The sequence below is a fragment of the Pteronotus mesoamericanus genome, unplaced genomic scaffold (genome assembly GCF_021234165.1).
Source record: "Pteronotus mesoamericanus isolate MK-2021 breed Mesoamerican mustached bat unplaced genomic scaffold, CSHL_Meso_final contig_227, whole genome shotgun sequence".
Classification (NCBI taxonomy): domain Eukaryota; kingdom Metazoa; phylum Chordata; class Mammalia; order Chiroptera; family Mormoopidae; genus Pteronotus; species Pteronotus mesoamericanus.
In genome coordinates, this window is record NW_026555094.1 from 321,400 (window position 1) to 344,248 (window position 22,849).

The 22,849-nt window shown below is 41.0% G+C and overlaps 1 pseudogene; it reads right to left on the bottom strand.

Moving 5' to 3' along the window:
- Positions 1-17,410: 17,410 nt before the first annotated feature.
- LOC129069619 (heat shock protein HSP 90-beta-like) lies at positions 17,411-21,780 on the bottom strand (annotated as a pseudogene).
- Between the last annotated feature and the right edge of the window lie 1,069 nt (positions 21,781-22,849).

Sequence of the window (22,849 nt, forward strand, 5' to 3'; positions counted from 1 at the left end):
CAAGTAGGAGATAGGTAGCAGGAATGTATAGGTAATCTAATTACATCAGTAACTTAAATTTACAGGGAATAGGTGATGTTTAAAGAAGACAATGGCAGGAACACACTGAGTTGTTTGGGTCCAAGTTGAGCAAACATGATGGCACCAGGTGGGATTTGGGTCAGGGTCCAGGAATTTTGTAAATTTCTTTCCCAGCCTTGAGCTGGTTATCTGGTATAAGGTTAACAGAACTTGAGGGAGAAACAAAACATGCTTCAAGGAGTGTAATTTACTTCTAGGCCTGATTTCCCCCGGAGGCCCTTGGGATTATTATCGGGTCTTGCCTATCAACCTCATTACTAGTGTTCTGGCCAAGGCTTATGGATCCTTTCCCAGGCCCCAGCTTGTGCGAAATATAGTTCCCCATACCACTCAAAGCGGCCCCCTACACATACTATAAAAACAGTTTATAGATTCAATCCAATCCCTATTAAAATATCAATGACATATTTCACAGATATAGGAAAAACATTTTAAAAATTTATATGGAACCATAAATGACCTCGAATAGATGCAGCAATTTTGAGAAAGAAGAACAAAGTAGGAGGGATCACAATACCTGACATCAAGTTATAGTACATGGCCACCATAATCAAAAGAGTCGCGTACTCACATAAGAACAGACACAGAGATCAATGGAATAGAATAGAGAGCCCAGAAGTAAACCCATGTCCCTATGGTCAATTAATATTCCACAAAGGGGGCAGAAGCTTAAAATGGAGTAAAAATAACCTCTTCAACAAATGGTGTTGGGAAAGCTAGACAGCAACTTACAAAAAATTGAAATTCAACCCCCAACTTACACCATACACTAAAATAAACTCAAGATGGATAAAAGACTTAAATATAAGTCACAACACCATAAAAGTTCTAAAGGAGCACATAGGCAGGAAAATCTCAGATATTCCATGCAGCAATATTTTCACCAATATGTCCCATATAGCAAGGGACCTAATGGAAAGAATTAAGAAATGGGACTTCATCAAAATAAGAGGCTTGTGCATGGCTAAAGAAAACATCAGCAAAATGAAAAGGGAACCAACCATATGGGAACATATATTTGCCAATGATACCTTGGACAAGGGTTTCATCTCCAAAATATATGAAGAACTCACATGACTCCACTCCAGGAAGACAAATAATCCAATTAAAAAATGGGCAAAAGACCTGAACAGATACTTCTCCAAGAAGGGCATATACAGGGCCCAGAGACATATGAAAGGATGCTCAGCATCATTTGCCGAGAAATACAAATTAAAACCACAATTAGATACCACTTCACACCAGTCAGAATGGCCATCATAAACAAATTAACAAACAACAAGTGCTGGCGAGGTTGTGGAGAAAAGGAAACCCTAGTGCACTGTTGGTGGGAATGCAGACTCGTGCAGCCACTTTGGGAAAAAAAATATTTTTCTATAAACTAAGGAAATGAGATCTTTGACTGTCATAGTGTTAAAATATTTTTTCAGTTTATAATTTTCTTTGTATTTATTTTATATAGACATTATTAATCTTTATGATATAAAATATATCAATTATTTCTTTACATTCTGGGGGTTTTGTGCCTTGCTTAGGAAAGCCTGTATTTCCTCAAATATTTATATGTGTTTTAAAATAAATGATCTATATGGAATGTGTATGTGTCACTGACTTGACTATCAGTAAGGCATTAGCAGTTTTTACCCACCATTGCTTTTGTATCATTTGTACAAATGTCAACATACTGAAAAAAAGCAAATAACATTTCAGTGTTATTATAAATATTTTTCAGCTTTAGTGAGCATATGGATTATTTTTTCCAAATAACAAATTTTCCAATTATCAGTTATAAAATAATCCCTCTCTAGTTCACTTATTTAACATACCAACCTTTATTATAAGCTAAATATCTCCACATATTTGGATCTAGTTCTCGATTCTCTATTCTGTTCCATCAATCTGTTACTTTTTACTTCTTTCTATGTAACACACTGTTTTAATTATATTATCTTCATAATAGATTTAATACCTGGGACAGTGAGTTCTCTCTAATTACTCCCTTTTTTATAATTTAAAAATATGTCTATTCACATGTGTTTATTTTGAGATTAAAGGTATTGTATTTTTAAATTCCCCTAAAATTGCTATTTTATTTTATTTTATTTTATTTTTTCTTTTCATAAAATTTTATTTTAATTTATTTTTTCAAATACATTTGTCTCTGCCTCCCCCCAACCACTTTCCCTTGCCCCCTCCCTCCATCCCTCCCTCCATCCCTCCTTCAGCTCTTCCCCTTTGGTTTTGTCCATGAGTCCTTGCTATATATTCCTTGACTTTCCCCTTCCCTTCATTTTCCCGGCCCCCCCCTCCCTCCTTCCCTCTGGTCTCTATTGATTTCTTTTCCTTTCAGTGTTGCTGGTCTTATTTTCCTTGCATCTTTGTATTGTTGGTTAGGTTCCGCTTATAGGTGAGATAATCTGCTATTTCTCTTTCGTTCCCTGGCTTATTTCGCTTAGCATGATGCTCTCCAGTTCCATCCATGCTGTCGCGAAGTTTAGTAGTTCTTTATTTCTTTCTGCTGTGTAGTATTCGATTGTGTATATCTACCATTACTTTTTGATCCAATCATCTACTTATAGGCATTTAGGTAGCTTCCAACACTTGGCTATTGTAAATTGTGCTGCTATGAACATCGGGTTGCATAGATTCCTTTGTATGGCGTTTTGGTGTTCTTAGGGTATAATCCCAGCGGGGGAATCACTGGATCAAAAGGCAGTTCAATTTTCAGCTTTTTGAGGAAATTCCACACTGATTTCCACAGTGGCTGCACCAGTCTGCATTCCCACCAACACTGTACTAGTTTTCCATTTTCTCCACAGTCTCGCCAGCACCTGTTGTTTGTTGATCTGTTTATGATGGCCACTCTGCCCGGTGTGAGGTGGTACCATATGGTGGTTTTGATCTGCATTTCTCTGATGGCTAGTGATGCTGAGCATCCTTTCAAATGCCTCTGGGCTCTCGGTATCTCCTCCTTGGAAAAGCATCTGCCCAGGTCCTTTGCCCATTTTTTGATTGGATCGTTTGTCTTCTTGGAGTGGAGTCCAGTGAGTTCTTTATATATCTTGGAGATCAAACCTCTATCTGATGTATCATTAGCGAATATATTTTCCCATATGGTTGGCTCCCTTTTCATTTTGCTGATGTTTTCTTTTGCCGTGCAGAAGCTTCTTGTTTTGATGAAGTCCTACTTGTTTATTGTTTCCTTTATGTCCCTTGCTTTAGGAGACATATCAGTGAAAAAATTGCTGCATGGGATATCTGAGAGTTTCCTGCCCATGTTCTCCTCTAGGACTTTTATGGTGTTGTGACTTATATTTAAGTCTTTTATCCACCTTGAGTTTATTTTTGTGTATGGTGTCAGCTGATGACCCAATTTCAATTTTTTGCATGTAGCCATCCAGCTCTCCCAACACCATTTGTTGAAGAGGCTATTCTTGCTCCATTTTATGCTTCTGCCCCCTTTGTCAAATATTAGATGCCCATAGAGACCTCGGCTTATTTCTGGGCTTTCTATTCTGTTCCACTGGTCTATGGGTCTGTTCCTGTGCCAGTACCAGATTGTTTTAAGTATAGTGGCTATGTAGTAGAGTTTGATGTCCGGTATGGTGATCCCTCCTACTTTGTGTTTCTATCTCAAAATTGCTGAAGCTATTCGGGGTCGTTTATGGTTCCATATAAATTTTTGAAATGTCTGTTCTATCTCTGTGAAATATATCATTGGCATCTTAATAGGGATTGAGTTGAATCTATAAATTGCTTTGGGTAGTATGGACATTTTCATGATATTAATTCTTCCAATCCATGAACACGGTATATGCTTACATTGATTTGTGTCTCCCTTAATTTCTTTCTTCAATGTTGTAGAGTTTTCTGCATACAGGTCTTTTACCTCCTTGGTTAAATTTATTCTTGGTACTTTATTTTTCTTGTTGCTATATCGAATGATTTTTTTTTTCTGATTTCTTCTATTTCTATTTCATTTCTGGTGTACAAAAATGCCTTTGATTTCTGAATGTTGACTTTCTATCCTGCTGTTTTGCCAAATTCACTTATTACGTTGAGGAGTTTTTTGGTAGAGTCTACAAGGTTCTCTATGTATACTATCATGGCATCTGCAAACAATGATAGCTTGACTTCCTCCTGTCCTATTTGGATGCCTTTTATCTCTTTCTCTTGTCTGACTGCTGTGGCTAGAACTTCCAAAACGATGTTGAAAAGAAGCGGTGAGAGCGGACATCCTTGTGTTCCCGATCTTGTGGGAAAGCTTTCAGTTTTTGCCCGTTGAGTATGATATTGGTTGTAGGTTTTTCATATATGGCCTTTATTACGTTGGGGAATGCCCCATTTATTCCCATTTTGTTGAGTGTTTTGAGTATAAATAGGTGCTATATCTTATTGAATGCTTTTTCTCCATCAATCGGGATGATCATGTAGTTTTTGTCTATTCTTTTATTTATGTGATGTATCACGTTTACTGATTTGCGTATATTGAACCATCCCTGCATCCCTGGGATGAATCCCACTTGATCATGGTGGATAATCTTTTTAATGTATTGCTGGATGCGGTTTACCAGTATTTTGTTGAGGATTTTAGCATCTATGTTCATCAGCGAAATTGGCCTGTAGTTTTCTTTCTTTGTAGGGTCTTTATCTGGTTTTGGGATCAGGGTGATGCTGGCCTCATAGAAGGAGTCTGGGAGTCTTCCCTCCTCTTGGATTTTTTGTAAGAGCCTGAGAAGGACAGGGGTTAGCTCTTCCTTAAATGTTTTATAAAATTCTTCTATGAAACCGTCCGGCCCTGGGCTTTCGTGTGCTGGGAGTTTCTTGATGACTGCTTCCATTTCCCCAGCTGTTATCGGTCTGTTCAAGCTTTCTGTTTCTTCCTCCTTCAATGTTGGAAGATTATACTTTTCTAAAAATTTGTCCATTTCATCAAGATTTTCAAATTTCTTGGCATATAATTGTTGATAGTAGTTTCTGACGATCCTTTGTATTTCTGCGGTATGAGTTGTTATTTCTCCTCTTTCATTTCTGATATTATTAATTTGGGTCCTCTCCCTTTTTTTCTTGATGAGTCTGCTTAAAGGCTTGTCAATTTTATTTATCTTTTCAAAGAACCAGCTTCTCTATTGGTTGATCCTCTGAATTGTTCTTTTTGTCTTTACGTCTTTCAGCTCTGCTTTAATCTTGACTATTTCTTTCCTTCTCCTTGCTCTGGGATATATTTGTTGTTGTTTCTCCAGTTCTTGAAGTTGTAGTGATAGGTCTTTTATTTGAAATGATTCTATTTTTTTTAGGTAAGCCTGTATTGCTATGAACTTCCCTCTCAGGACCGCCTTTGCTGTGTCCCATAGGTTTTGGACTGTTGTCTGTTCATTTTCATTTGTTTCCAGAAATTTTTTGATTTCTTCTCTTATCTCATTATTGACCCATTCATTGTTTAATAGTCTACTGTTCAGTCTCCATGAGTTTGCAAGTTTTTGAAGTTTCTCTTTGAGGTGGATTTCCAGTTTCAAGCCCTTGTGGTCTGAGAAAAAGTTTGGTACTATTTCAATTTTCCTGAATTTGCTGAGGTTTGCTTTGTGTCCAATCATGTGGTCTATCTTTGAAAAACTGCCATGAGAATTTGAAAAGAATGTCTATTTTTCTTCTTTGGAATGTGAGGTCCTATATATATATCAATTAAGTCTCTTTGATTCAGTGTGTCTTTCAGCGCCACAATATGTTTATTAATGTTTTGTTTGGAAGATCTGTCTATTTTTCATAGTGGGGTGTTGAAACCCCCTACTATGTGTGTGTTGCTGTCTATATCTTCTTTGAAGTCATTCAACAATTTCCTCATAAACTTGGGGGCTCCTATATTGGGAGCATAAAAGTTTACAATGTTGATGTCTTCTTGATAGATTCTTCCTTTAAGTATGATAAAGTGCCCCTCTGGGTCTCTCTTTATGGCCTTTCTTTTGAAATCTAATTTGTCTGATACAAGTATGACAACTCCGACCTTTTTCTCATGCCCATTTGCTTGGAATATTTTTTTCCATCCCTTTACTTTTAATCTGTGTAGGTCTCTTGCTCTGAGCTGGGCTCTTGTAGGCAGCATATGTGTGGGTCATGTTTTCTTATCCATTCAGCTACATTGTGTCTTTTGATTGGGGCATTTAGTCCATTCACATTGAGAGATATTACTGATAGAAACTTACTCATCTTTTCTCTTTGTACCTTTGTTCCTCTCTCTCTTATTCTTTTCCTTCATCTTCTTAAACCAGTCCTCTTACTATATCCTGGAGTGCTGGTTTGGTAGAGATGTATTCTTTTAGCCTTTGCTTGTCTGGGAAAATCTGTATTTCCTGTTCTATTTTATTGGAGAGCCTAGCTGGGTAGAGTAGCCTTGGTGGTACGCCCTTGCTTTTCATGGCTTGGAATATTTGTTGCCATTCCCTTCTGGCTTGTAGTGTTTCTGTTGAGAAGTCACCTCCTAGGCATAGCGGGGCCCCCTTGTATGTTACTTTCTCCTTCTCCCTTGCTGCCTTGAAGCTTCTCTCTTTGTATTTGACATTTGCCATTTTAATGATGATGTGTCTTGCAGTGGACCTCCTTGAGTCCCTCTTGAGTGGGGTCCTCTGTGCCTCCTGGATCCATGAGAGCCTTTCTCTCCTCAAATTAGGGAAATTTTCCATCATTACTTTTTCGAGGAGTTTCTCTATCCCTTGCTCCTCTTCTTCTCCTTCTGGTATCCCTATTATACAGATATTATTGCGTTTCAGGTTGTCCTGCATTTCCCTAAATGCCTCTTCATTCTTTTTGAGTCGCTTTTCCATTTCTTGCTCTTCCTGGGAGCTTCTTTCTACCTTATCCTCAATCTCACTGATTCAATCCTCGCCTTCATCCATCCTGCTTTTCATTCCTTCTACTGTGTTCTTCAATTCAGAAATCATATTCTTCATATCCTCTTGTGTCTTCTTGATAGTTTCTATGTCCCTTTCCAGGCTGATATAGTTTGCTGTAAGATCCTGATAGTTTCTCTGCAGTTTCTCATAGTTCTCTTTGAGCTGGCTGATCTCATTGAGCTTCCTTAGAACCATTGTTTTGTATTCAGTACCTGATAGTTCCCTTGCCTCTATTTCGTTTAGCTCTGTCTGTGGGGAGTCCCCTTTTCCACTCATTTGGGGGGACCTTCTTTCTCTTCCCATTTTTGTGAGAGTCTGTTAAGTATTTTTGTCCTTTACCTCTCTTTCTGGGCCTTCCTCTGATGATGTCAGTTGTTGACCCTACAGGACCTTGGGTTGTTTGTTTGAGCCTTCCAGCCGTCTGCTGTCTGTGTCTGACTCGTGCTTGGAGCAGCCCTGTGACCCCTTTGGTCTGGGCTGGGCTCTTTTTTGGGATCTCTCTGCACTCTCACGCCAGCTCCTTGAGTGTGCTCCCAGTGCGTCAGGATCCCCCGCCTGGGCTTGCATGCGCTTGCCCCAGACCAGGGGGCTTATTTGCGACCTCGCATATTCATCTGGCCCCCCTGGCCGGCGAGTTCCGCGGCACTGCTCAGTTTAGGGTCTTCTATTGTGTATTTTCCCCGCTTTTGGCTCTTTCGGTGCGTTGCTTGCCCTCGCCAAATGGGGACTACGGAAATGGGAGGAAGTCAGCTCCAGGACTCTCCAGTTAATCCTGTCTCTGGTCTCTTCTCCAGGGACTCTGGGCAGCTCTACTAATTTTGTGGGCCGCTCCGCAATCGCGGGCGGGCGGGTCAATTTACACCTGCCCTTGTGGCCCTGTGCACTCCCTCGCAGGCCGTATAGGTGCCAAACTGTGGGAGGCCTTTTAGGCCGGTGCAAGCGTTCGCCTGCCCACGCGGGTCACACACAGGCTTGCCAACCCTCGCCAGTCACTCGGCGCAAGTGTGCGCACCTGCACTGGGTGTTTTTGGGGTGTCTATGTAGTGCTTTTTGGCTTTTATCTCTTTGGGGGCATGGCCTCTTGCCGCACAATGGTGACTACGGCAAGGAGAAGGAGTCGGGACTCCCCAGTTCCTCCTCCCGTTCTTTCCCCAAGGCCTCCATTTCTAGTCTCTCCTCAAGGGTCTCTGAGCAGTTCTGTGACCTCTTTGGCCAAGGATCCACCACCTGTGCGGCCTGCGTTTCAATCGCAGGCAGTCTGGTTCCTGTGCGCCCCTCTTCTGCCTCTTTGGGGGCACGCCCTTCCAGCCCTCAATGGAGACTATGGAACGGGGAGGGAGTCGGGGCTCCCTTGTTCCTCCTCCCATTCTTTCCCCAATGCCTCCATCTTCAGTCTCTCCTCAAGGCTCTCACAGCCAGTCTACACTCAGCCCCGCAGCTCACACGCATACAAGCTGTGTTCGGAGTGCACAAAAGGCAGATTAATTGATTCCCTTATGCCTGAGCAAGATGGTAGCTGCAGAGTGGGAGGCGCACCATCACCAGGGCTCTACCCACCTCCGTGTCAGTTCTCTTCACAAAGTTTTCCTCACCAGTCTTTTCCCAGGCACCAGCCCACCCTGCTGCCGCCTCTACCCAGAGACCAAGGAGGGTGGCTGCCACTGCAACTTTTGCGTTCGCCCTTTAAATGTCTCTTTGCTTCCCCAGCCACCTGTCTCTGGCAGAGAGCGCCCCTAAGCTTTTTGGGGTTGCGTTTTGTCTGTATTTTCTTGGTTTTAGCTGCTGTAGTTTAGGGGTTCCTGTTTATGATTCAGACCCCGTTCTTCTCGGGGGAAGCTAACTGGCAATTTCAATGTCCCTCTGGTGCCAGTGCCCGTGGGCACCCAGCCCACCCTCTCGAGCCTCCACCGCACTTCTCACCCGTTGGGATTTGTGAGAGTCGAATCCACTGTCCGCGGCACCAAGGCTCCTCTCCCACTATCGCTCCACTGCTTTCCATGTGATTACTCCACTATTTAGTTGCAATTCCAGTTTGGTTTTGGGAGGAGGTCAGCGTGACTCCCATTCACTCCTCCACCATCTTCCTATATATCCTGTTTTGTTTTAATTTACATTACAATCAATTTCTAAGTTAATTGAGGGATAATTAATATCTTTACAAGAATATCTTACCACCTCACACCCATTAGAATGGCTATTATCAAAAATAATAGAAAGAACAATGTTGTCGAGGATATTGAAAAGAGAACACTTGTGCACTGCTGGTGGGAATGTAAATTTGTACAGCCACTGGGGAAAATAGTATGGAGGGTCCTCAAAAAAAGGTAAAACTAGTACTGCCATATGGTACAGCAGTCCCACTTCTGGGCACATTTCTGAAGGAAATGAAATGATATTTCAAAGAGATACCTGCACCTCCATGTTCATTGCAGCATTATTAACAATATCCAGGACATGGAAATTATCTAAGTATCCTTTGAGAGATGAATGATTATTTTTAATGTTATATATACAGCTTTGACTGGTGTGGCTCAGTGGATTGAGTGTGGTCTGCAAACCAAATGGTTCCTGGTTCGATTCCCAGTCAGAGCACATGCCTGGGTTGTGGGCAAGGTCCCCAGTAAGGGGTACTCAAGAGGCAACTGCATATTGATGTTTCTTTCCTTTCTCCCTCCCTTCTCCTCTCTCCAAAAATATATAAATAAAATCTTTTTTTAAATGTTATATATACTTATAAATACATGGAGAGAGAGAGATATTGGTCAGTGTAAAAACTTCTGGTTATAAGATGAATCAGTAGCTCTAGGAATGTAGTGTTCAGCATGGTGTAGTTAACAGTATTGTATTTTATACTTGAAAGTTGTTAAGAAGTAGATCTTAAATATTCTCAGCACAACAAGTACAAAAAATGTTAGTTATGTGAAATAATGGATGTATTGACCTCATTGTAATAGTCATTTCATAATATATATGTATCAGATCACTACATTGTACATCTTTTTTATTTTAACTAATTTTATTTTTAAATCATGTTTATTCTATTAAAGTTGTCTCAGTTTTTCCCCCTTTGCCCTCCTCCACCCATCCCATCCTGCCCCCCGCTCCCACAGTCAATGCCCACTCTGTTGTCCATGTCCATGGGTCATTCATACATGTTCTTTGTTTAGTCCCTTCTCCTTTCCACCATTGTCCTCTCTCTCTTGTCCCCTCTGGTCACATTCAGTCTGCTCCATGTTTCCATGCTGTGGTTTACTTTGTTTGTTAGTTTATTTTGTTAGATTCCACTTATAGGTGAGATCATATGGTATTTGTCTTTCACCGACAGGCTTATTTCACTTAGCATAATATTCTCTAATTCCATCCATGTTGTTGCAAAAGGTTGGAGTTCCTTTCTTTTTTTTTAATGCAGATTGCTTTATTTATTTATTTATATTTATTTTAACAGGAAATATTTAAATAACTGATAATTAATTAAAGCATGTTTCCATTATAATAAACTGACATAGAAAACATGGATATATTTTTACAATGAAACCCAAGACTTCAACCATTTGTATGCTTCTGGTGCTCTGCTCTGTATTATAGGAAGGGTGCTGGAATCCACTGTCCTCTGCTTATGAGCACTTTGTAGAATAGTGTGAAAAACACTCATGAAGAGGCATGGACACAATGTGTGCTCTCCAGGTGCTCTTTCAAAACTATTGTTGCAGAAGTTGATTCAAAACATCATGTTCCCACACAGCCTCCTTTTCCCAGTTAATCAGAAAACTGTGTTTTTCATCCTACATATGGTTTAGCAAAATTATTTTGGATGAATTTAACCATCTTATGCTTCTTCACAGGAATATGTGAGTATTGCTGCCCTCACTTCATTCTGGGGTGCACGCACAGTTAAGTAAGTCCTTGTAGCATTTCTCTAAGTGTGTGTTTTACCAAGGGTGCTGAGGTGCACACTTTGTGATGCTCCACTGCACTACCATTGAGAGCATAGTTCAGAGGGGGATTTTTATGCCCATTACATTTGACCATCTGGACAACCTAGTAATGACCAATAGCATTGAGTTGATGCTGAAAAGACGTTCCTGCCGGTGCATCATGAGAATTCCTTCTTTCATTCCCTAACTACCTACCCCAAGTTCACATGAAATGCCCAGCAAGAACACCAGAATCATGATCTTAACCTCAAGCTTATTGAGATTTATCATCTTCTTTTTGACCCACAGTCCCATTTGCTGCATGATTTCCTTGACACAGTAGAATTGTCAGAAATTCCCCTCCTCTGTCTCCTCATTCCTAGCTCCTGAATCTCTTAATTTTCCCTGGCGCACACACTCGATTCTCCTGTTTGCTTCTTTATAGCTGTACTCCATTCCCAGTAATCTGTGCCGGCTACGAAGCTACCACTGTCTCTCGACAGAAAGTTGACCCCTGTCTCTTTGTGACGCAGACATGGGACTCTGAGGAGAAGTCTTCTGTTTCTTGGTTGCTTCCTGTAAACTATTCTGGTTTACAGGAGGCCCTGCCATCAGCGTGCCAGGCTGCAGGAGGGAGTAGGACTTACTGCACCCTGTTGTCCTTTGTCTCAATGCCACCTCAGCAATGCTGCTTCACCCTGGTTGTGGTAGCTCATTCCAGAAGCAGCACCTGACTCAAGTTTGCAACATCTGCACAGCCAGCCTTCATTCCCCTCATTGGTGCCAACATCAGCTCAGCAGCTCTCCCTTCTCAAAGGCCTGGAGTCCACTCCATGGAACTCTCCTCTAAATATCCAAGTTCTAATGAATCCAATCTACCTGCTTGTGAAAGTCACTCCCTCCATGAAGCTGGGTTTTTTTTTCTCTTTTCAGGTAGCCAGTCCCTGATTAAACATTGTTGTCATTATGTGTCCTTGCGTCAGGTCTGACTACTGATGAGTGACGTCCACAGTGACCTGTCCTAAGAAGCCATGTACAGCTCCTGTAGACTCAGGGCCATGGCTTTTTTTATGGAATCATTCATCTCATATTCGGTCCTCCTCTTTCCCTGCTGCCTTCTCTTTCCCCAGCATTATTGTCTTTCCAAAGAATCTGCCTTCTCATGATGTGCTCAAGTAGCACAGCTTCAATTTTGTCATTTTGCCTCCGGTGATGTTTCAGGTTAATTTGCTCTGAAACCTGCTGGTTCATCTTTCTGGTGGTCTAGGATCTCCCTAGACCTCTCCCCCAATACCACATTTCAAAGGAATCGATTTTTCTTTCCAGCCTTCTTCTCTGTCCAGCTTTCGCATGTGCACATAGTAATCAGGAATGCAAGGGTGTGGATGGTCTTAGCCTTAGCCCCTAATGACATATCTGTGCTCTTGGTAACCTTTCCTAATTCTCCCATCGCTGCCTTTTTGAGTCTCAACCTTCCCTTGATTTCTTGGCTGCAGTCTCCATTTGCATTGACTGAACCAATCTCAGCACACCTTTAACACTTTCACTGTCTTCATTGTCTATGTTAAAGTTGTGTGTTTCTTCTGCAGTCATGATTTTTGTCCTCCTGATGTTCAAACACAGTCCTGCTTTGGCACTTCATCCACAGTCATTTCACATCACTGCCATTTGCTCCTGTGGCTTGGTGCCATCTGCATGTCTTAAATTATTGCTATTTCTTCCACTGGTTCCCTCTCCTCCTTCCTTGGAGTCTAGCCCAGTTTTCCATACATGTTCTGCATACAGATTAAACAAATAGGAAGACAAAGTGCACCCTCGTCTGACCCCCTTGCCAACAGGAAGCCATTCGGTTTCTCCATGTTTTGTCCAGCAGGGGCTTCCTGTCCACAGCACAGGTTACACACCAGGACAGTGAAGTTCTGAGGCTGCCTATGTCTTCCAGAGCAGCTGTAGCTTTTAATGATCCACACAGTGAAAGCCTTTACTTTTGTTAACAATCATTTTTGTTAAATTTCCTCTGTTAAAACTACTGGTCTGGTTTCTATCACAAGACTGTATTCTGGCTAATGACCCTACCCTGAGATACTGAGGAGCATGACTCTCACCTGACAACTCCTTAACTAGAATATGCAGCATGGGCCAAAGGGGCACTGAAGATGCTAATGTAGGGAATTAACAATAACATATTCTTATGCTTGAGGCATCAATAATAATTCTGAAAACTTAGCTTATGTGTCTGTTAAAGTAATTCTGGATGCAGCTAAACATCATATCACAAGGTTTGAAACCAGACACATTTTGCCTTTTCATGGTCACAAGAACAAACGTCTCCATCTTTCCTGGGTCAGAAATGAGAAACTTCATTCCAAACTGAGTCCTCTAATCCATGAAGAATGCTGCCCACCAGAACAGAAACTGAAATGAGGCCTTTAACCTGTGACCTTACTGGGACATTTAACTTTCAGGGAGTGAAACAGGAAAGAGAAGTAAACAGACTTCATTGTATTCTGGGAACTGTTCTGAGTACATTGGTAATTTTAAATCTAATGCACTGGAACACTGTGTCCAGGATGCAGCTCTTCCCTAGCAGGACTGTATCTGTGCTTCTCTGACCCTTCTTGGGCTGTCCCTGCTCTTCATTTGGTTTCCTGGTCCCCTTCAGGGGTAATCCTTCCCTCCTGTGACCGCAGATTTGTGTGTGGATGGGAGAGTGTCATTCGAGAGGCTGTGCTAATTGAGGTTCCACAGCAGGAGGGGACTCCCTGGGGTGTGCCTGGTCCTTCCTCAGCCAGGTCCTCAAAAGGGGTCAGCAGCTGCCCTTCCTCAGAACCATATTAAACAGTTTCTTAAAATCCAGTTGCTGGTAGGGAGAGCTACGGGCTGGAGCTGACCCGGGGTCGAAGAGGGGTGACCATACAGGCTCCTGGGACAGCACCAGGTGGGCACAGCCAGGACTCCCACAGGCAGCCAGCACAGCTGCTCCCGGAGCCCTGCGGGCCCTCCTCATGACAGGGCACATGGGGCTGTTGGCCCAGCAAGGCTCAGGGCCACTTTCCACTGGGGACATAGTTATTTATTTATTTTAAATGTCAAGATCCATTATAAAATATTAAAAAATTTAAATACATTATAAAGTCTCAGCAATCATGACACCTGCACAGAAATAATCAAGTAGATCAATGAAATAAAATGAGCATTCTAGAAACAAATGTATCTAACAATGTAATATATGATTAAATTGATATTTCAAATAAATTTGGAAAATAAGGCTTATTCAACATATAAAGTGCATGGATCACTATTACTTGAAATATAACAAATATAGAGCCCTATTTAACACATTATACAAGAAATATTCAGGTGAGTTAAAAATCAATATGTAGAATCTAAGAAGGTTTAGAAGAAAATAGAACTAATATTTTTCATGACCTGAAGTAACATATTCAAACCCAGAAGCTATAAAGTAAAATATTGACAAAAAGACTGTTAAACATTTAAGACTATACAGTAATATTCATGTAAAAAAGTTAAAGGAAAAGTAATAGAATAAGAAAGTATTCGCAACACATCTATAAAAGGGTTAATAGCTTTTATTTTTTTAGGGAAAAATTGTACAAACATTTAATCCAAAAATGGATTAAGAATACCAGAAAGTCATTTAAAGCTTTTTTAAAAAGTAATAGAAATAGGTAATAAATACACAAAACAGGTTTAGTTTCAACAAATAATAAAGTCACAATTAAAATAACACATCATTGTCACAATCAGATTAATAAGTATTTAAAAATATTGGTGATGTCAAGTATTGGTAACTGTGAAAGAAACTGGGTATTCGTAGACTCTTTTTCTTCATCTTCTTAAAGCAGTCCCTTTACAATATTTTGCAGTGCTGGTTTGGTGGAGGTATGTTCTTTTAGCCTTCTTTTCTCTGAGAAGCTCCTTATTTCGTCTTCCATTTTCTTTGAGAGTCTTTCTGGTTAGAGCAGTCTTAGCTGCAGACCTTTGCTTTTCACTACTTGGAATATTCCTTGCCAGTCCCTTCTGGCTTGCAGGGTTTCTGTGGAGAAGTCAGCTGATAGCCTTATTGGGGCTCCCTTATATATTACTACCATTTTCTCCCTTGCTGCCTTTAAGAATCTCTCTTTGTCTTTGATATATGCCATTTTCATGATGATGTGTCTTGGAGTGGGGCTCATTGGGTTCCTCTTGAATGCGACCCTCTGTGCTTCCTGGATTTGTATGACTTTTCCTCTCCTCCAATTAGGGAAGTTTTCCATCATGACTTTTTCAAACAGGTTCTCTATCCCTTCCTCCTCCTCTTCTTCTGGTATCCCTATGATACGGTTATTATGTTCCAGGTTGTCCTGCATTTCCCTGAATGCCTCTTCATTCTTTTTGAGTCTTTTTTCATTTTCTTGCTTTTTCCATGAGCTTCTTTCTACCTTGTCCTCCAGCTCCCTGATTTGGTCCTCAGCTTCATCGAGACTGCTTTGGATTCCTTCTACTGTGTTCTTCAATTCAGAAACTGTATTTTTCATTTCCTCTTGTCTCTTATGGATAGTTTCTATGTCCTTTTTCATGCTGATATAGTTTGCAGTAAGTTCCTCATAGTTTCTCTGTAGTTTTTGGTAATTCTCTCTGAGCTCACTGAGCTCATTGAGCTTCCTTAGAGTTGTTGTTTGGAACTCAATATCTGATAGTTTACTTGCCTCTGTTTCATTTAGTTGTCTTTTTGGGGATTCCTCCTTTCCTTTCAATTGGCGGGAGCGTGTGTCTTTGTCTTCCCATTATTTGTGAGTCTCTTCTCTTTTACTTCTTAAATTAATCTGTCTTGACTTTATGATTTTGTTGTGTGAACTTCTATGGAAAGAGATAGCTGTTTTTTTCTTTCTGGATATGCCTCTGATGATGTCAGATGTTGACCCTGTCTGACCTTAGGCCTTCTGTTAGAGACTTCCAGGAATCTACTCTCTGTGGCCACCTCCTCTAGTTATTAATCTAGTCACTCTGCACTCATCAAGCTTAATCTGGCTTAAAGACACCATGGGGCGGGGGGGCAGAGTCCCTTCTGGGGGCAGGGTTATTGGGTCCTCTCATGCGGTTGCCACTCAGGGGTATGGTCTGCCTGAGCCAGATGGCTGCTGCCGCATGGGGGATGACTCAACACCAGGATCCTGCCGGCTACTCTTAGTTCACTCCCTAAAGCCTCCATGTCCAGTCTCCTCAGGTGTCTCTAGTCCACCCTGTGCTCCTTTTAGCCAGGGATCTACTATCTGTGGCTGCTACTCTGTACACAGCTCTCAGGTTTAGCACTACTAGACCTAGGCAGAGCCTCCTAGGGGTGAGGCTATTGGGTCCTCTCATGCTGCTTCTGCTCAGGGGAGTAGTCTGCCTGAGCAAGATGGTTGCTGCCACATGGGGGATGAGTCAGCAATGAGATCCCACTGGCTACTCTCTCAGTTCTCTCCCCAAAGCCTCCTTCCCCAGTCTCTCCTCAGGCTTCTCTAGCCCACTCTTCTCCCAGCTTTGCTGGAGCCCAGGGTAAGTGTCTGCAAATAAAAATGTATGCTTTGGCCCTTTAAACGTCTCTTTCAATCCGAAGCTGCCCATCTCTGTCAGAGAGCAACCCTGCCGCTTTTCACAGCTGGCTGTTTTCTATGTACTTTCTGGGCTCTGGTGCTGTAGGCTCAAGATCCCCACTTATGGTTTAGACCCTGCTTTTCAGAGGGATATCCAACTGGCCATTTCAGTATCCTTCTGGTGCTGCTGCCTGTGGGCATCCCACCAGCCTTCCACACTCCTTACCAGTTAAGTTGTTCTAAAGCTGATTCTTCTGTCTGTCAGAAGTTAAAAGTCTCCTCTCTTGCTATTGTTCAGTTGTTCATTCCAGGTGATTTCTCCGCAATTTTGTTGTAATTCTAGGTTGGTCCTGGGAGTAGGTCAGTGTGACTTCCACTCACTCCTCCGCCATCTTGATTCTAATCCATTGTACATCTTAAACTTACACAATGTTATATGTCAATTATATCTCAGTAAAACTGGGGAAAATTGAATATATTTCCATCCAACTACCCAGTTTTCTCAGTTTTTTCTAGTTATTTGTCTGCATTAATTTTTCTCAGCAGAACTTCTGATTTAAAAAAATAACTGCTAGGACATTGCCTCTTACTCCATAGGTTATCAATAAGTATTTGTTGAATGAGTAAATACGTCTTTCAGATTTTTTATTAAATTAATACTTAACTAGCCTATCTTTTCCTATGGTACTGTAAATTGAATATTTTTTATATTACACTGTTTATTGTTTTTTAAACTGCATCTTCTTTATTTTGCATACTTTAATTTCAGAACAAACTAAAAAACACAGTATACTACAACATCCAAACCCAATGTCAAATATGAGAAGAAAAGTCTTGAGTCCCTTCTGATGTGCCTTAAGCAAAAACAGGAGAGAAAAGACTCACTAAACAGCAGAGGAAACCAGTTGGGCTCGGGTCACTTAGGGATGCTGGGAAAGGCATGATGACACTACACAGAAGACACAAGGTCTACAGATATAAACTCCCAATCTACTTCTTCCATGTGAGGCATCCTCATCACCCTCTGCGGGGGTGGGGGGTGGATCTTATCAGGAAGAGTAGCACTGGATTCTTCTGTTGTCAATTCATCTTCATAAATGCCTAGGCCTAGCTTCATCATGCAATAGATGCAGTTGGAGTGGGTCTGGGGATCTTCAAGTGAGGAACAAGAAGAGAGCAGTGTAGTTTCAAACAGCAACATCACAAGGTCCTTGACAGCTTTGTCATTCTTGTCTGCCTCTGTCTTCTGCTGTGCAGTCTCCACAATGGGGTGGTTGGAGATGATCTCCAGGTGTTTTTTGGCCATCATATAGGCCATTGTAGAGTTATCATGAAGTGCCTGAGCTTTCATGATATGCTCCATGTTATCTTTCCAGCCATAGGTACTGGTCTCAATATGGCAGGGTGAAGACACAAGCCTATTGGAGATTGCCACCTTCTCAACCTTCTTATTCAAGATCTCTTTCATGAGTTTGCATAGGTTCTCAAATTTGGCCTTGCTCTCTTCCATTTTCTTCTTTTCTTCTTCATCATCAGGTAGCTCCAGGCCCTCCTTGGTAACTGAGACCAAGCTCTTCCCATCAAACTCCTTGAGCTGCTGTACACAGTACTCATCGATAGGCTCCGTCATATATGCCGCCTCAAAGCCCCACTTCCTTGCTTGCTCCACAAAAGCAGAGTTGGCAACTTGCTCTTTGCTCTCACCAGTGATATAACAGATGAGCTTCTGGGTCTTCTTCATGTGAGAGACATATTCTGAAAGAGAAGTCATTTCATCTCCAGACTGGGAGGTGTGATAATGCTCAGAAAGGCATCGTCAATAAGTCGAGTCCTCATGGATTCCAAGTTTTAGGTTTTTAGAGAATGCCTCATAGAATTTCTTATGGTTCTCCTTGTCTTCTGCCAGCTCAGAGTAGAGCTCAATGCACTACTTAACAATGTCTTTATGAATGCCCTTCAAGATTTTGCTCTGCTGGAGCATTTCTTAGGAGATGTTCAGGGGCAGGTTCTCAGAGTCAACTACACCACCAATGAAGTTGAGATACTCTGGTATCAACTCATCACAGCTGCCCATGATGAACACACAGAAGACATACAGTTTGATGTTTTTCTTCTTCTTCTTGTTCTTAAAGAGGTCAAAGGGAGCCTGGCAGGAAACAAATAGCAATGCCCTGAATTCTAACTGACCTTCCATAGAAAAGTGCTTGACTTCCAAGTCATCTTCCCAGTCATTGGTAATGCTCTTATAGAACTCTCCATATTCCTCCTGGGTGATGTCATCAGGGTTTCTGATCCAAATGGGCTTGGTCTTGTTCATTATCTTATGAACATATTTCTCCTTAATCTTCTTTTTCTTTTTCTTATCCTTAGCATTATCATCCTCCTCATCTGAGCCCACTTCTTCAATCTTGGGTCTCTCCTCGTCATACTTATTTTCCTCTTCTTTCTCCCCTTTCTCTTCCACTGCTTTGTCATCACTGATTTCTCTTGTTCCTTCTCCAAATAAAGGGTGATAGTATAACCCATTAACTGTGAGTGTTTATTCACTTCTTTGACCCACCTCTCCTCTATGTACTCTGTCTGGTCTTCTTTAAGGTGAAGGATCACTTTGTTTCCCTGGCCAGTGGGCTCACCAGTCAGTTCGCACAGTGAAGGAACCCCCAGCAGAAGACTCCCAGGGACACTGCTCATCATCATTGTGCTTTGTGATCACAACTGCTTTCTCTGCCACCAGGTATGCGGAATAAAAGCCAATACCAAATTGTCCAATCATTGAGATGTCTGCACCAGCCATAAGAGTCTCCAAAAATGCTCTTGTACCAGACTTGGCAATGGTTCCAGATTATTTATGAGATCAGCTTTAGTCATGCCAATGCCTATGCCTATCAGAATTAAAGTGTGTTCTTGGGGGTTGGGGATGATGTCAATTTTCAGCTCTTTACCACTGTCCAACTTGGAAGGGTCAGTCACACTTTCATAGCATATCTTGCCCAAGGCATCAGAAGCATTACTAATCAACTCCTGAAGGAAATTTTCCATGTTAAAGTAGAAAGTATTGATGATAGGGGACATGAGTTGGGCAATTTCTGCATGGAAGGCAAAAGTTCCCACCTTCTTCTCCCCATGGTGGACTTCTTCAGGTATCTTGAAGGTGAAGAGGTGTGAGTACTAGAGAGCAGGGACTGTTTTTGGCTCACACACAGCAAAGAGTGTGCGCAGAGTTAACTCAAGAGCTGTTTATTGTTTTTATATAGGGAAGTGATTGGAATTCCTAAACTTTCAAATAGTTTTCAGTTAATTCTCTTACATAATCTTGCATCCTCCTTTCTAATATTAATATTACACTCCTTTTTCTTGGATAATTGTATTAACTAGTACTTCCAGAACAATGTTACATAATTATGGAAAAACTGGGATCTTTGTCTTTTTTCTGATTATTATGGGAATGCTTCTAGTATTTGTTCCTCGAGCATGAAGGACTTCCTGTTAAAAATTTATATATTTTCAATCATACTAAAGAAATATCCAATATTCTTACTCCACTAAGTTGTATCCAGGAGGTATCTGGCTTCAAGAACAATATGATTAAGACTCTGGCTTCATTTTTTTTGTTTATCTCTGCTATGCTCTTCCTTGCATATAAGCATCACCCTCAGGCTGGCCACTCTGATGGAACCAAAATAACTGCAATAGTTCTAGGCCTTACATCAACACATCTTTAGCATTCAGAGTCCCATCATGAAACTGGGACTTCAATGTAGGGACTACTCAACGAGGTATATGCAAGTTTGAGAAACAAAACAGGGGATTCCAAGGCATCCAAATAGCAGAAGTTGTTACTCTGGACCTAAAAAGGCAAAAGGGAGAAATAGTATTACTGGAACCTAGTGGAAACTAGAGCCGTGGAGGAGGACCTTCTTGTAGGAGCTAAAGTCTTGGCCCATCACTGTCAATATATTCATTTATATTTATATTCATGTTCATATTCAGATTTATTGGAAGTTATTGCCAACAAAACAGGAGGGAGCATGGAATAAATACCTTTTCTTCTCCTCTTCTACTCTCCACAGTTCTGTCAGTGTATCCCAGTAGCTAAACCCAAAGGAGACTCCAACCAGAAATAGAGCCTGGGAGATATAATCCATAAATAGCCTCCCAGGACATAGAACAGGACAGAGGAGGACAAGAAATTGATCAGTAGGTGGAGCAACATAAAGAATAACCAACACAGCCCACTCCTTTTGTCACTCAGCAACTTGCCATTTGTTCCAATGAAGAAACTCTCATCTTCAATAGTAAGGCAGGGACAAAAACTCCCATCAGTCACTGTCTCTCAGGGAGTCATGTTAATTCTTACTCTTCACCTGAAACCTAATTTATAACAACCATCTCCAGTATATTTCATATATCAGAGAAAGGAATACAAATATAATAGTTGTCAACAAAGATACACCTAATTCCTGCAGTTCCCTCTGTAGCTAGTAACGAAGCCAAAGTCAATAATCATGACTTCATTCCTTCACCACCCATTTTATATTCTCTTTAGCTGGTCAAGTACTTTCCCTGATGTAATGACCTTAGCCTTCCATGCTGAATTTATTGGATTTCTTAACTTTCCCATTGATCAGGACTATTGGGAAAGTGAGTACTAAGAGGTGCCTCAGTGATTATCCCTGGGCTCTAGTCATAAGTCTCTTTGTTCCCATTGTATAACAGCAACTGTTTCCCTTGGTATTGGGATTTAATCACTCCAGCCAGTACAGTAACCCCTTTCTCTGCCTGTCAGCTCAATAGCATGAGGGGGCCAAAATGGCTAGGGTGCAGCTTTAGCTTTCAGTTTGATGGAAACATGGCTTTATTCCCTGGTGGAATCATTTGTTCCTTGGAAAAGTAGAACCTTCAAACTTGCTGAGTCCAAGGTTGTGGAGATAAAAAATTCTTTATTGGTTTTATTAGTATAGTAATGAAAGGGGCTACTTTCTCTTCTACTCCTTTTATTCCCAAACCTGTGTATCCTCACTATAAGGGACATAGCACCATATATTGATATATTGATCACTGGTTTTAAAGTATTTATTGTATTCTCATACTATAGCACTCTCAACCTGGAACAGCTTATCCTATGATTAAAGCTTCAGTAAGTCATTCTCTTTTCTACCAGGCAATCGGCTTCTACATGTTGAAGTAACTGATAAGGACTAGTAAATATTTGGATATTACTCTGTTATTGTACTTATATATCATTAAATGAGTTCCTTGGTCAGAGACAATGTTGTATAGAAATACCCTGATGATGATTAAGACATTCTGGAAGTCCATGGGTAGTGGCACTGACACAATTTTTGTGAAAAAAGAAGGTAAATGTGTGGCTGAAATATATAGTTATTTCCATGAGGAAAAATTCTGTTCTAATCATAAAGAAAGGGGACTTATATAATAATACTACCACCATAAGGGAAGGACTGGTACTCCCAGGGAATAATGTCTTTTTAAAAATTATTTATTTATTTACTTTTTATTTATGTTCAGATGCAGTTGTTTCCATTTTCTCACCATCATTTTTCCCTAATTAAATTGTCTTTTGACCTGGCAATTCCACTGCTGGGATTATACCCTAAGAATCATGAATCACCTATTCAAAAGAACCTATGCACCCCAATGTTCATAGCAGCACAATTTACAATAGCCAAGTGTTAGAAGTAACCTAAATACCCAATAGTAAATGAGTGGATCAAAACACTATAGTACATTTACACAATGGAACACTATGCAGCAGAAAAAAAGAAGAAGCAAATACCCTTCGTGACAGCATGGATGGAACTTGTGAACATTATGCTAAGTGAAATAAGCCAGGTGGTGAAAGACAATACCATATTATCTCACTCAGAAGTAGAATCTATTCAACACAATAAACTAATGAACAAATAAACCACAGGCAAGGAAACATGGAGCAGACTGAAAGTGACTAGATGGGATGGGAAAGGAGGATGATGGTGGAAAGAAGGAGAAGGGACTAGACAAAGAACATGTATGAACGACCCATGGACATGGACAGAAGAGTGGGAATTGACTGTGGGAGTGGGGGGCAGGGTGGGATGGGTGGAGGAGGGCAAAAGAGGGAAATTGAGACAACTGTACTAGAATAAACATGATTTAAAAATAAAAAAAAACACTGAAATAAAAAGAATATACAGAAACTTGAGGGCAGTTATGGACTGAATATGTATCCTCCCAAAATTCATATGTTGAAGCCCTTACCTTCAGTATGACTATATTTGGAAATAGGGCCACAAAGGAAGTAATCTGGGCTAAATGAAGTCATAAGGGTGGGTACCTGATCTGATAGGACTATGTTATTATAAGAAGAGAAACCAGAAAGCTCTCTCTT